A 15,633-nucleotide genomic window follows, 5' to 3' on the forward strand; every position below is an offset into this window, starting at 1 on the left:
ATTCCCTTATATCCAAGAGTTTGGCAATGGCCCTTGACCAGTAGGCGGCACCCGTGGTTGTGCGAGATAAGGTTGCTGTCAGTCAGACTGTCACTCCTTTGAAGGTAATTTGTCTCCCGGCTTGCTTCTAAGATTGTGTTTTTCTTTGGTGTTCCGCAGGGTCACCATGATATGTTTAGGATGAATTTATGTATTCTATTCGTATTTGATATGCTTATCCGTTCTGGTAACTCCCACTCTCCTCTTAATCTGGAGCATTCTTAGACATTGCTTCTCTTCTCTTTTTCTCAGATTCCAGTTGGGCATGTAAAAAAAAAAATCCCATTTAATTCCTCTTTCATTTTCCATATATCCTATGTTTCCCTATAGCCTTTATTCTGGGTGATTTCTTTGGTCCTCTTTCTGAACCCGGCCATCTTTATCTAATATAGGGTTTAAACTGACTGTTTTTTTTTTTTTTTTTTTTTTTTTTTTTTTTTAAGATGATCAGTTAATATTCGTGTGCTGAAGGGGCAATGCTTTTATATGTGGGCACTAAGATGGACACCAGCCTGCACCAAGACAGAGGACTTGAGCAGAGGGCGATGTTTGGTGGTGGAGCTCCTTCCTGGCCTACAGAAAGCCAGGAGCAATCCCGGCACTGGAAAAAAAGAAAGAAAGAAAGAAAGAAAGAAAGAAAGAAAGAAAGAAAGAAAAGAAACAGGAAACAACTCCAGCTACTGTGAACAGCTTTTGATTACATGTCACACACACACACACAGAGTGACAAATGTAGCCTTTTTGTGCCACATTTTAAATAGCTGTAAAGCTGTATTTGGTTTTCTTTTTAGTCCCGAGGATTGAACCCAGGACTTGTGCGTGTTGGGCAAACACTACAGCTCCAAGCCATAGATTTGTTTGCACTAGATTTGCTTTTCAAATTTTATGTTAGTTCTTTATTATCTCACTGTATTTCATTTTTTTTTTCCTCCAAACTCTCCTAAGTAATTACAGACTTGCCTGTTTTGTAAAGCTCCCGTGCTCACATCATACTGTGGCAGGTTCTCTGGCCCTTGTTTGGGTGACTGTATCGTCAAGTATATACTGGATTCACTTCTTAGGCAGTTTTAATTTGGGGTTGCGCATTCATCAGGATTCTTCTCCCAGGATGTCCTGTGTGTTTCTGGTTGGAGAAGTGTTCCCTGTCCTGTGGTATTAGGGTGGTATACATTTCAAGTCTAGATATGATGGAAGCACCTGCTCTGCATATTCTGATAATACTGAAGTGGGCTCATTCTGTTCTGAGTTAAACACATTTTTTTCTGATTGGAGAAAGCAGTGTTCTCCTGGGCTCTACTTCTGTGCCTCATCAGCAATGTGATAGGTAGATGCCACCCAGCAAGAAGCATCTAACCCTTTAGTTAACTCAGAAATATACCCTCGAAAGACCTCATGGAGTGGTGTGGGACAGACTGGGCCAGAGTCTTGTCACCCAGTCACCAACGTGGAACGGAGTCAGGCTCACAGAGAAACCCGCAGACTAGCAGAATGGCCGCTCTTCCCACTTCTTTTTGCTCACAGTCAAGTTGCATAGCACTGGGGGCCTGGCTGCAGGAATATCATTTGTTTATTTTCACATGTGTCTGCATGCATCAATGTGTGTATGTGCATGTGTGTGCTTTTGCTTGTGGAAGTGAGAAGACAATTTTAAGGTGTCCTTTCTGAGGCACCATACACTGTTTCTCCTCCCTCCCTCCCTCCCTCCCTCCCTTTTTTTTGAGACAGGGTCCCTCATTGGCCTGCTACTCCACAAGTACTTTAGGCTGGCTGACCCTGGGGTACTCCTGTCTGCCTCCGCAGCAGTGGGATTATAAGAGTCCTCTGTTGTGCCTGACTTTTTTTTTTTTTTAAAAATATGATTTCCGGGATCAAACTCAAGTCCTCATAATTGACTGGACCCCTAGTACTTTACCTTTGACTAAGCAACAGATTGGCAGATGTGCAGACAAATGCCCTGAGCTGTAGGCCCTCACAGCGTTTGATAAGCTCGGTCAGTGTGTCGTGAGCCTGTCTGAGCACTGGGTCTGATCTGCAATAATCACCATCCTTTGTGTTTGTGTGGGCCGCTCTCAAGGCGTGCCTCATCTTTCCAGACAAGACCCCAAACGTGAGACATGAAGGCAGCATGGAGGACAACAATCCCTGTGAAGGAATTGATGATGGAAGTCCGTGGCTGTGCCACTCTATCGCAGGGAAAGTCTAGCCTCGCGTTTGTTAGGGTACGTCGGGTCGGTTTCTGCTTTCTGGCCTCCAAACACACTTTACATTTTTCTTTTTTCCCTGGGACCGTCAGTTTAATTCAGGAATGATCTAATTAGGAGGCTGTGAATCAGATTCTCTGGATGGTAAGTGTGGAGCACCCTGGGAGGAGTCCTGGCAGATGGTTAGTTCAGAGTGAATTTACCTTGGGACTGGGGCTTCAGACTGACAGCTTTTTTCACTCAATTAAGTGCAACAGCTGCCAAAAGGACAGTGTTGCACTTGATGCAAATCACCACTGTCGTCAGTGTTGATGAAACTGAAGCTGGGTCCCAAGTCAGCTGAACTTGGAAGGGTGTTTTTCATCATTCCCGGAGCTGCCGGATGACAGGTGTCCAGCTTTTCGCATGCGGGCTGCAGACTGGGCTCAGGCCCTCCAGTGTGCACAGTGGCCTGCTGACTGAGCCCTCCCACCAGCCTTGAAATGCAGTCCTTTAAAAGAGGCAGCCTTTCTAGTTCCTTAATCCTGTAGTGTTCTCTTTACATAAAATCTGGGTGTTTGGCTCATCACTCTCCCCAAAAAGTTCTGCTAGTTACACTAGAGTATTGTGTATCTTGACTGTTGAGAAATTTTTTTCTTTTTCTTTTTTTTTGGTGTTCCCTGAGATTGCGTGCCTGAGGCAGGATCCCTGCTCACACTCTCTCCTAGTCAGTTCCTGAGGCATTTATGAAACAAGGTGGAGAGTCTTTGAAATGCTCCCGGTCACTTGAACATCTATTTCTTCAGCGTTCTTCTTGTTCTTGCAAATTCTGTTGCCCCTTTGCACGGAGGAAAAGCCAGTAATTCAACTGTCAGGCCTCCCTTGACCTCACTGGGGGAAACAGGGGTGTTTTCACTTCAGTGAGTGGTGTGGGATTCTTTCTTGGTTAGACCCTCACTGTAGGGTTGGAGATAGGCACGTATCTTCCAGGTAGGACTTCCTAGTCCCCACTAAAACTTTACTTCTTATCTGGTGACCAGGGGCACCTGCTTCACAGTGAGCTCTGAGGGATAGGCAAGCGTCTGAGGTGACGTGGTCCACTGGACTGATATCTTTTGACATTTTGACACTTCCCTGGGCATGTCCTCTGCCCAGCCTCATCGGCAGAACCTATTAGAAAGAGGGTCTACCTACACAGGTGGTCTCTGCCCTTCATGGACAGGGAGGGAGGGGAGCTGGTCCGCTCCGCAAACCGGAGACCTCCTCCTGAGCCTGCAGCCATGGTGCTGGTACCCAGGGCGTGGTCCTGCTCCTGCCAGTTTTTTCTGTGCCACTGAAGCAGTAGAGCCCTTGCCTAGATCTGGGCTCTCTCTCTCTCTCTCTCTCTCTCTCTCTCTCTCTCTCTCTCTCTCTCTCTCTCTCTCTCTCTCTCTCTCTCTCCTTGCAAAGCAACCTGTTATTAAAGCCTCCCCCTGATTCTAGGTTTCAGCGTCTTCCTTCTGAGGCACATTAGGTCTCCTAAGTGCCTTTATTGCCATGCAGGGAGAGGGGAAGACGCAGACAGCTTTGTAATTGAACAACCGTGTTCTTGTCAGTTTTCATTGTTTTCAAAGTGGCTATTAGAGGGAGGGGGCGGTGGATGCCCCTGTGTGGCCCAGGAAAGCTGTACTGGGCTGCTATGTACGCTCCCCAAGCCAGCCTTCCCTGCGTGATCCACGGGGCACTATGTCTTTAAATTCGTTTTAGTTTTTAAGCTCTGCTCTGGCAAGCAAGCTCTGCCTTCAACCTGCAGAGTTAAATTTACCCAGACTGACAACTGTATGCGCAGGGTTTAGTTGCATAACAGCAGCGGTTGCATTTTTGCACAGTGCTAATCCAAACACGGTGCTCATAGCCCCCACCCCGAGAAAGCAGTCTTCCATCTGGGGAGCTGCACGCATGGCTAGATATTGTGCCTTTATTATTTTTTTTCCCCTTAAAACACTGTAACAATTATCCTATTATCTCAATGCTGGTGCCATTAGGTGACTTTTTAATATCTTAATTATGAGGTTAGCAGATGCTGTGTGCACACGTGCAATTTGTTAATTTATGCTGCTGGAAATGAAATCCAGTTGTTTGCGGCATATTTCCTAATATCATGGCCAAATGGATTTTCATGGCGCTGGAATAACAAAGCTGCTGGGAGGGAAAGTGCATGCATTGTATCCAGGACCCTTTGCTGTGAGGAGCGGGCAGAGAGCTTCCGGGCCACTACACTATGAGGGGGAGAAGGCTTTCCAGTAGGAATATCTGTTTTCCTTCTTCCTGTAGGAAAATATCTGACCAGCAGCAATTGAAGAGAGGAAGGCTTTTTCTGTCTTACAGTTGGAGGGGATTATTCCTCCCGTGACATCAGGAGCAGAAGGCTAGAGGTCACGTGGCATTGACCATAGGGAGGCAGAGAGTGAACAGGGTGCAGGGCCCGCGGTCTAAAAGCCTCAAGCCCCTCCCCCAGATACCTACTTCTTTTGCAGAGGCTCCGCCTTCTGAAGGTTTCGCAACTTTCCCAAGTGGACGGGAACAGCTCAGGCACCACGTGTTCAAGCCTGCAGGGGACATTTCGAACCCTAACACATGTGCTTCAGGAAACCCCGGCTTGTTGGGTGAGCCGCCTGCCTGCTGAGCTGTGTTTACACAGAGGGTCTGGCAGTCTGAGGCTCGGTGACACGGGCGACTGTGTGGCTGATGGTTTTAGCCTGTTCCCAGTGTGCCTTGCGCCTTAACCATTCAAGTAACCCCTAAACAGTTGTTTCTGCATGCAGAGTTGGATTGATATCATGGGGCAAAAAAGACGCGGTTTGGGATCAGCCTGGAGTCTGAGTAGTGAGTTTTGGGCTGATCGATGGTGAGGCCTTAACTGGGTCTTTTTTTTTTTTTAATCTTCTTGAGGCTGAATTTCTATGAGTAGGTTAGAAATTTTATCACAATGAAGTATATGCACAACACAATAATGCGATTCTCATTAAATGCTTAGACCTCCCTATGTTATCTCAGAATCCTTCTGTGGGGTGCCAAAGCACGCGTGACCCCAGCAGCCCCCACATCTCACACATGTGACAGTTAAGTAACAGTTACATGAAGTTATGAAGTCACAGTACCAGAAATGCCTAAGACTGTGACGCATTGATCAGACCATGCCAGAAACCTAGAACTCAATGAATTTAAAGTGGGGGGAGCCCCTCTCCAGTGCTCTAAAGAGGCAGTAGGCCTTGACTGTTGACGGCCGACTAGAACTCAGGCATATAGACAGCGGGGTGGAGAGACGGGGTGGAGGAGAGAGAGGCGCTTGAAGGCAACTGATTATTAATGGAGCAAACTGTGCACGGGGAGGCACAGAGCTTCAGGGACCCCCGAGCCTGTTTGGAAAGCAATGGGGATGTGTAGTTGAGGGTGCTGGCTTGTGTAGGGTAACATGTAGGTTAGGAGCTTGTTGGTGTAGACTGGAACGCCATTGTGGATAACAGATATTGTGGAAGAGTTGACAGCACTGAGAGAGCGGAGTGTAAGGCCTTCAAAGCTGATGGCGGTAGCCCAGCGTGCCTCTGAACCCCAGTTCTCAGCAGTAGACCTCTAGTGGTCAAGGGAGTTACTGCAGTGCTCGGTAGAGGACCATTGCTGTGTTCCTCCTCACAAGCGCCTGCCACACTGTAAGCCGGCTCTTAACAGCTGGGGATGCTTACAGCTGAGAGGATCAAAGAAACCATTTAAAAAGTAAAACATCCTGGGACTGTTTCAGTGACGGGAGTGGCCGTACCTGTGACATCTTACACAAGAATCCCAGGTGATTACATTAAGTCACATTGATAATACAGTTACTAACAGCAGCAATGAAAGGCCTAAAATGTTTGGGGTGTTGTTGTTGTTTTGTTGTTGTTGTTGTTGTTTTGACTGGCACTATGTTGTCTAATCCAAGCCTCAGAGCACTTCCATGAGCTCTTGTGATGAGCCATGTATGACAGAAGTACAAGGCTATCGGAAGTGAGGCTAATGAACTTGCCTGAGGTCGCATAGCTGGTAATTGTATTACTGGAATATGAGCTCAGGCAGTGGGGCCCCTACCTGTGCGTTACAAATACCCTTATCATCTGACAGCCTCTACACCTCGACTACCCTAGATTCTGATGGAGTGACAGTCAGGCAGTGTTGAAATGTTCGGGTCAGGGTTGCATCCTCAAACGTTAACAAGGAGAGACGAGCACGCAGTCTTGTGGGTGAGCCTGAGCGAGGAGAGTCCTGCTTTGAGTGTGCTCTGCAGGTACTGCTGCTGATGGGGGAAGCGAGCAATGCTTGGGGCCTGTTCTCGCCTGCGCTGCTGCTTGCCTGCCTTCCCCAGTGTGCACGTTGCTTTCTCCCGTGGGTACTCACAAGGACACGGGATCACATGCCTTGTGAAGCTGTTCTCTGTGCTTTCCCCTCTAGGAGCTGGAACCACCCCACTGAGTCACACTGGCCGGAAGGCTCTTCCTACAGGCCATTACTGTCAGGAATGAAGGGTAGCCTCTAAAACCACTCTCCCCAAGGCTGTGAGAAACCACTGGAGAACTTCCAGCTAAGTCAGTTCATAGGAAACGAGCCAACAGTTGACTCTTCCTACATGCACAGTACAGCTTAGTAAGGGCAGCTGTGCCCGTGGGTGGCATCTGGTAGAAGCAGAGCATTAACACTTGACCTTGGGAAAATACTGAACTCTCTCCTCAGTGCCCTGTGCGTGTGACTGTGCCACACCACCAGTCCTTGTGATGTTTAATTTTGAGACAGAGTCTTGCTACCGTCACATGGGCTGGTCTAACTCTCTGTGGGTCCAGGCTGCCCTAATCTTGCGCTCCTCGGTTCTTGGTGCCTTGGGTGGCCGCAGTTATAGATGAGCACACTGCACTCGGCATTGGCCCCGCTCTTAAACCTTTAGCTCTGCCATTGTAAACATGGAGGGGAGTGAAGAGAGGCTACAATCGCCACAGTTAATGGGGGCGCTTCCTCACAGTCAGACAGAACTGCTCCATACTGTCTTGTGCAAACATGGGCAATAATGGGCGAGCATAATTAGAATATTTAAGGGAAAGATTTAAAACTTAAGGAAGAGTTGGAACCAGCAACCCATTTCTGGGTTCGTTCAACTTCTGTTGCCAGGTGGAGAGCATCCACATTAGGAGGCCCGCCCAGGAGAAGGGGCTGGGGAGAGAGGGCTTAGCTGTTACAGCAAGTGCGAAACACAAGGCTTCGGATTCAATGCCAGTGTGCATGTGCAGTGCCCGCCTGCAATCCCTGTGCTCGGGAGGCAGAGGGAGAAAGATGCCAGGGCTGTCTGGCCAGGCAGAGCAGCTTGCTTGACCAGCATCAGGGTGAGAGAGAGACCCTGCTTCAAAACATAAAGTGGACAGCAATCAAGGAGCATGCTTGATGTCAGCCTCTCGTCTCCACAGGCTCATGCTCACACGCACGCGCGCGCGCACACACACACACACACACACACAGATCCAAGAGACAAGAGAAAAAGTGTGACTTTCCTATATGAATCTTAAAATAGATAGTCATTGCTCAGTCTGAGTCATGTGACCCCAATTTCATGTACTAACTCTCTGGACTGGCTTTGGTATAGTGCACCTAGTAGGCAGCCAGGGCCTTGTTCCTTTTCTTGTTCAGCACATAGTAAGTTCTAGAAGGATATTATTGTCTTCTGAATGGATATAATGTATATGGAAAGAATTAAGGTTAGGAAAATGAAATGAAGATGTGAGCACTTCAGCCTGGTGGGATGGAGTGATAAAGGGTTTGTACAAAAAAATTTAACAAAATAATGCAGCTGGGATCAATAGTTTGCACTGAGGAAAGAAAAAGCAGGAGAGGTACTATGGCTGGAGGAGGGCCTGACAGAGACGTGCTGGAGGGTGATAGTGATTGGTGACAGCACCTAACATCTGCAAACCTCCCTACAACTGCTAGTCCACACCACTGCCCACTGAGCAAGGGTTTGCTTTTTTTTTTTTTTTTTTTTTTTTTAAGACTAGAAACTGCAGATTGTGGATGTTGAGAGATGTGGTCCAGCTCTCTCATATCCAGAGTTTCAGAGACTGGCTCGCATCTCTGCTCCCCAAGTCCCGTACCCTCAGAGCAGAACATGGTGGCTTGGGATGTGAACTGGGATGTGTCCATCATTCATCCGTTCCAGAAATACTTAGTCTGTGCAAGCCAAGGAGAAGCAATAGATTGCGCTAGTGACTGTGGCGGGCACCTCTTTTTGGCGTACTTCCAGGTGAATAATATTAGGTCCCATACTAAACTGCCAAGTTTCCCAGCCGCAGACCATCATAGTGGAGATGACATCCCTGTCAATCTTGAATAGGATCGGGAGGTACTGCGATTGCTGCTGGTCACTTAGATTTTTCCCCCAAGTCCCGTATCCTGGGACCCCAGTAGCTAGGTTACTCGAGACCTAGAGTCATTTCCCTGTAAGCAGAAGCCGCTAGAACATGTCACTTTAAGGGACTACTCTATGACAAGGAGCAATATGTCTAGGTGAGAGGAATTCAAGGCTAGTGGTCCAGCCCTCTGACCGCCATCCTTCTCCTCAATAAATCGCAGTTGCTGAGGCTGTAGGATAGCTCTGACTTAAGCAGCCATGTGTTGCTTGGGAGGGGTCTGTGGTGACACGACCTCCGTTTGTACGCAGCACGTCCTGCGGAGACCTACCTGACAAACTGCGCACCTCCGTAGCTGTGAGCTTACGTGCCTCGTGCATCATGGAGCGTGGATTGGGCCTCCACAGGCAGCCTTTTCACATAGACCTGAGGCTTCAGAGGGGACAGTGTTTGCTGTTCACATCTGGCGTGCTCTGCAGCCCCGAGTTTTACATATTCTTGTTTCTACCCGATCTTCAGAACAGATGAAAACTGCAATAGTGCGCACAGCAGAGCTGCCAAGATCCCACTAGCACCCCAGACTGCGCTGAAGCTATCTTGATGGGCAGAGTTGTACCTAGGGCTCATGTACCTAGCGGGCAGTGTCAGCAGGAGGGTCACCCTGCAGTTAATACTGTTTTCCGAAAGAGACCAGACAAGCAGCCACGAGCTCTAGCCCATTAGAAGGAAGGCTGAAAGAGAAGATGCATATTTAAAATGCTGCCAGGCCGCCTGTGTGAGCATTGGCCTTACCCAAGAAGACCAGCAGCCGCCAACCCTGAGGAGTCCTGGGATGCAAGTACGTGACAAAGAAAGCCATTGATTCTCATTGGCTAGGTGGGCCCCTGATCAGAACTGAGTTCCGGTTTTGTTTTGATTTGGTACAAAGAGAGAGAAGGCAGGCTAAGTGAGCTTTTGCTCTTTAGAAGTAATCTATGGGTTTGCAAAAATGATTAAACAGCGAGCAGTGATTGGGCATGTACTGCGCCAAGAGCAGCACTAAAGACGCCGCGCATGGAGTCCCCACCCTGCCTGCTGATGGTGTAAGGAGAGCGCCACAGGCCCTATTTCTAGATTAGGAAACAGGTTCAGAGCGCCGCCCAAAGCCACAGCAGTGGAGGCAGCATTTCAGCCCTGGTACTTTCCACTCCAAAGATAATGTCCCTTCCTCCACAGAGCACTGCTAAAAACAAAACCCAACACATGAAAACTATCTCCCCAATGGATCAAATCTCCGTTTGTAGACCACTAAATTCTCCATGAAAAAGCAAAGAAAGTTAGCATATGAGCTACTGAAAATCAATTAAGTTCTTTTTTTAAGGGAAGTCAGTGAGGAGATACAACTCATATATACAAACTTAATTATGCTTTATGTGAATTATATATAAATTTATACTATGTAAAACATATATATATATACATATATATATAATGACACATAGATTATCCCTTGAAATCTTTATGTAACTTATCTTTCATGGCTATTTAAAAATCTCAGCAAATCATCTTTTGGTGTTTAAAGGTAGGCCTCAATGTATAGAGGAGGAGGCTCATTTTTATTTAGCTTGTGCATGGCTTCATGTACCATAAACTATGCAAAACAGCCAACTTTATGAGCAACAAACATGTTATGGAAACAAGCACGTCTGTGGAGGGAGGCACTGCACCTGTTTACCTGAGGAAAAGGCGAGGCTACACTGCTTCACGAACACCGGTTGGAGCTACTTGAGGGGATCGCCTAGAGACAGACATGGAGTGTTGGAGGCTCCTGAGATTTTCTGGTGAATTAGTCATGCCTGTTTTCCTTCCCTGCCTTTCCTCATCACAGGCCTCGTGTCCCTAAAGACCGTGGTCATCCCATTCTTTTCTGTAATGGTTGTTTCCCAGTTCTTTGAGCCAGACATTTTGAGATAAGGGCTGTCTAAGAACTGAGCATGATTCCAACAAGAGTTGTAGTTCATCCACATTGTCAGAACTGTCCAAATAGTCTGCTAGTTCTGAACTTGGGACCTAGGCTCTTGACCTAGACCTCTGCTCTGGAGAAAGTTCAATAAATTCTCTGTAGTAAAACCCATCTCACCCATCACCTGTCTTTTATTTTGTCTTGTCTTAAACTTTATTACATGTGTCTGAGTGTTTTGCCTGAATGTGCCTGTATACCACTTGAGTTCCCGGTGACCAAGGAGACCAGAAGAAAGGGTCAGAGTCCCTGGAATTGGAGTTAGAGATGACTATAACTCTGGTCCTCTGGAAAAAAAGTCAGTGATCTTAACCACTAAGCCATCTCCCCAACTTTCTATCACATGGGGTGTGTGTGTGTGTGTGTGTGTGTGTGTGTGTGTGTGTGTGTGTGTGTGTGTGTGTGTGTGTGTGTGTATGTATAAGGTTTTATTGGGACACAGCAACACCCATATTGTCTGGGGCAGCCATGGCAGGCAGAGTAGAGTAGCTCCTTCAGAGAGACCATGGTACCTACAGAGTCTAAAATTCTTACAATCTGGCCTTGGATGGAAAACCATTTTGTTTTCATTTTTCAGTCTAGGGTAAAGAGCTCTAGAAAGGTGTGCTAAGTGGGAAACTTCTTCAAAGGGTAGAGTACATGAGACCCACACGAAGGCCACGAACTACTGAAAGAAAAGGCACCAGCAGAGGACACCGCACCACTGAGTTTGTCATGGGCACTGTACTGCAGGGAAAGGAGGAAGTTCTAGCAGTTATTGAAACAGAGAGGTGGAGGGTTTATTGGGGGAACCCTGGAGAGAGGATGTCTTTTAAATTCCTGCCCGACACAGGAAGCAGTATAAACATTAGCAACTACAAGACACAGGGCGGTTCTGTCCTCTTCCCTGCAGAATGTTCCTCAGCCCTCCCCTCCTTCCACACAAGGTGCTCCTGGGGAAGCCACCAGATAGGCTGCAGCTCCTGCTAACAGAGCAGGCTCGAAGCCACCCCCACCCTCCCACCCCACTCCCTTCTTATGCCTGTGGTGATAAACATATGCTTTGAAGCATGAGATTTGATTATCCTGTCTTAGTGCTTATAAATACAAATGTGATTAATGGTCATAAAACACAGGTTGACAGTAGAAGACTAATTCTCAGCAGGGAAGCCCCATGAGGTTCTCTGAGGAAACCTTTGCTCCTCACAGCGGCCTTGTTTATGGATGAGAACAGGGCCTGTCCCCTCCCTGTCTTTACTACTAGCCCTCCCCAGCTTCCCCTCAGAGGCCCTTCCTCCTTGATAATTAAAACCAGTGGATTGTCTCCTGGAGAATTACCTGAGGTAAGTACTTGAGGCTCTTGGTCCAGAATTCTGTAGCTAGGCGCTTGGCTACCTTCTCCGTTCCCCATTTTGTCCTGGCGAGCGGCCTGGCTATGCTCGGGGAACAGCACATCCTAAATCTGGACAATTTGTATTTTAGTGGTGATGGGACTATTCACTCGCGTCCCTCTGTCATTTTGCATTAAGGACTTGCCACTAATAAAACTAATTAATAACTGCTGGCTCGGTGTGGAATCCTTGGACTTCTGAGAGCTGGCAGGCTGCCACCAGGACTTTTGAAAGAAGTGCTTCATCTTTGTCATGGACAGGATGGATATTTCTCCACACTTCTAATTGGACAAAGTGCCTTTCAAACTCGCTGGCATTTCAGAGAGAGAGCGCAGATAAGGAATCTGTGTGCTCTCCTGCTGCAGCCTCCTCTCAGCTGCCTCCCATCTCCGGTGTCGAGCCCTGAGAGGCACCTCTACACAAGTTTCTGAGTGGTTTCTCTGTGTTAGTCATTGGAACCTCTCCTCTGACCTCTGACCCCACGAGGCAGAAGCTTCAAGGGCAAACAGGATGCATGGGTGTGTAGCAGACTCACACAGTGAAAGAATAGTTTCTATCTTTGGGGATCTGCTGGAGGGTGACCTAGGAAAAAGCACTGGTGTTTCTAGAACGCTCCTGAGCCTTTCTTAATCAGCATCTGCAGGGGGCAGTCAGCAAATGTGGATTTTTCCAGAAAGCCCTCATTAGCATACATTAATTATGCATTAAAACGCGTTTCATTATGAAATTTTCATATATACGACCATAATGTATCATGATCATATCTACACCATCGTTACCCTCTCGTACCCCCTTCTCACTCCCACCGATGATCTCTTTCTTCTTCTCAGTTAGTCCCTTTTCTACTTTACGATTGTCCCTTTTTGGTGACCCAGTGTGTTTACTTGGGGTTGCTTTTACAGGAGAGGGGTTATTTACGGTAGACAACTTGCCAATAGCTCCACCCACTGAAGATGACATCTCCTCCACGTCTGGGCTTTTGACAAGCAGCTCAGCTGCGTTTGAGGCTTCCCGAGGCCAGGGGCATGGCCCCAGGGCCTTCGTCCTATGTGACAGAGTGTTCTTCAGCCACGAGGTGTCACATCTTTTAAGATGGTCTCCGCATACAGGGTTCTGGGCCTGGGCAACACAAGCCAGGAGATGCTGATGATCTAACCAGACGCAACACACGTGCAGGAGACAACTTAAACGACAAATTACGAGTTCAGCAGAGAAGCTGCCTTCAGCGGGCTATTCAGAGATGGGCATTTCTCCAGCTCCTTGGAGGGGGCTGCTGAGGCGGGCCCTCAGTATTAAACACTAAGTTATGCAACTAGGCTTCTGAGTAGGGAAGGATGGGCAGTGTGGCGTTAGAGCTGGGCAGTGAAAGACACGTAGGAGTTATGAAGGATGAGATGGTCCAAGAAGAGATCAGGGAGGAGGGAGTAAATGCAGACCACTCCTCCTGGGAACAGACACGGCCTGCTGATCCTGAGCTTGCAGCCTGGAGTGGGCTCCAGATAGAGAGACCTGCAAAGGGCTTGTCCTGGCCCGGGCAGGTGCTGATGAAGGCAGGGATTTGTGCCACCACCTAAAGGGGATGAGAGGTAGTTAAAGGTGACGTCAGTGGCTGATCGATAGCATCATCCATAATTGTCGAATAGCTGGAGGTGTCTTTCTGAACGTGAGCCAGGGGGAGGAAGCCATCAGTGATTGACGAGTCACGAATTTCCAGTGTGGGGATCGGTGGGATAGTGACACCACTACTGTAAGTCAAGGTTCATCTTCAGACTTTGCCAATGTCACATGCCATCAAGAACAGCCATGCAGATGAGAGCTGGAGAAGAAACTGGGGGAGAAGCTGGGAGAGAAGCTGGGGGAGAAGCTGGGGGAGAAGCTGAGGGAGAAACTGGGGGAGAGCTGGGAGGAGAAGCTGACGGAGAAGCTGGGGGAGAGCTGGGAGGAGAAGCTGGGGAGAAGCTGACGGAGAAGCTGGGGGAGAGCTGGGAGGAGAAGCTGGTGGAGAAGCTGGGGGAGAACTGGGAGTAGAAACTGAGGGAGAAGTTGGGGGGAGAAGCTGGGGGAGAAGCTGAGAGAGAAACTGGGGGAGAGCTGGGAGGAGAAGCTGGGGAGAAGCTGGGGGAGAGCTGGGAGGAGGAGCTGGGGGAGAACTGGGAGGAGAAACTGAGGGAGAAGCTGGGAGGAGAAGCTGGGGGAGAGCTGGGAGGAGAAGCTGGTGGAGAAGCTAGGGGAGAACTGGGAGGAGAAACTGAGGGAGAAGCTGGGGGAAGAAGCTGGGGGAGAGCTGGGAGGAGAAGCTGGGAGGAGAAGCTGGCAGAGAAGCTGGTGGAGAAGCTGGCGGAGAGCTGGGAGCATGTTTCAGATTCTTTATACCAGAGTAAGCCAGAGGCACCAGGCATCCAGCTGGGCTGTTTGCCTAAGTTCATTTCTTGCCCTTCTTTTGAACATTAATACACAAAGGGAGGAGGAAAAGATGGGACCCACAGGTCCAGAGGCTCAGTGACATCAGAGGATCAGCAGACAGTCACTTCCTGCTTCAGCAGTATCCCGAGGCCTCATTTACAGAGAGACCAAGCTACAATGCAGGAGGCCTGCTGGATGGTGGCTTTGCGGCCTGCATTGACTGGCCATAGGTAGCTGCTGTCCATCCCACACATCTGCCTCCTTGGGAAGCACCTGGGTACCAGGGGGTGGGAACTGGGACTGGCCATGTTCTTTCATCCAACAAACTTTTATTGTTTGTCTGGCTGTGTGCCACGTGCTCTCCTGTGTGCTGAGGTTTGTATGCTGCGACTTGACACTGTACAAAATAAATACAGCAACTTTTTGCTTGCGAAGAGCTCTGGGTGTGGTCAGGGACTGGGTGGTCAAAACAGAGTGCTACGGGTACCAGAGCAGGGTCATTTCCTGGGGCCATGGGTACCACAGAGCAGGGTCTTCTTTCTTGACTTGTTCAAGGGGACCACGGCAGTTGTCTGAGGGAGGCTTCCTGGAGGTAGTGATGTGGTGTGTGACGTCTGGGTGCAGGGTTGGGTGCATTCTACCCTGAGAAGGAAGCGGGAGTTTGGCTGTTGGTAGAGCGTAGATATTCTTCTTAGTCTGAAAGGGCTGTGTGTTTGTTGGGTGCTGTGAGCAGGGGGAGCTGTGGGTACAAACACAGCTCGTGTGTTTCAACTCATGGGATGGGGAAACAGTGTGGATTCTGAAGCACAGCAGAATGTGGGGAGCAGGTGTGTTGCTCACTCCAACTGTTCGGAGGTGTGCTTGTGAGTTCCAGGGCCTCACAAGGCATGGTTCCCAGTCGGTTCTGCCCCGGAGAAGAGAGAAATCGTTGTCTTAGGTGAATGTGTGTGAGCAGAGGAGCTGTCTCTGCCTCTGGATATTCCTAGGACAGACAAGGCTTGACAAAGCATCTACCTCTGACAAAGTTGTAGAGAGGAGCAGCGTGGGGGTGGGGGTGGGGCTGAGGCTAGTGGATATTTAATTAATGTTAGAGGCCAGAAGAGAGGTGTGTGTGTGTGTGTGTGTGTGTGTGTGTGTGTGTGTGTGTGTGTGTGCGCGCATGTATGTGTGTGATATGTAAGTACATGCCATGTGTGTACACACATGTGTGGATCCATGTGCTTGTGTGTGCACTTGTGAGTGCA

This window comes from Acomys russatus, chromosome 14 (genome assembly GCF_903995435.1).
Source record: "Acomys russatus chromosome 14, mAcoRus1.1, whole genome shotgun sequence".
Classification (NCBI taxonomy): domain Eukaryota; kingdom Metazoa; phylum Chordata; class Mammalia; order Rodentia; family Muridae; genus Acomys; species Acomys russatus.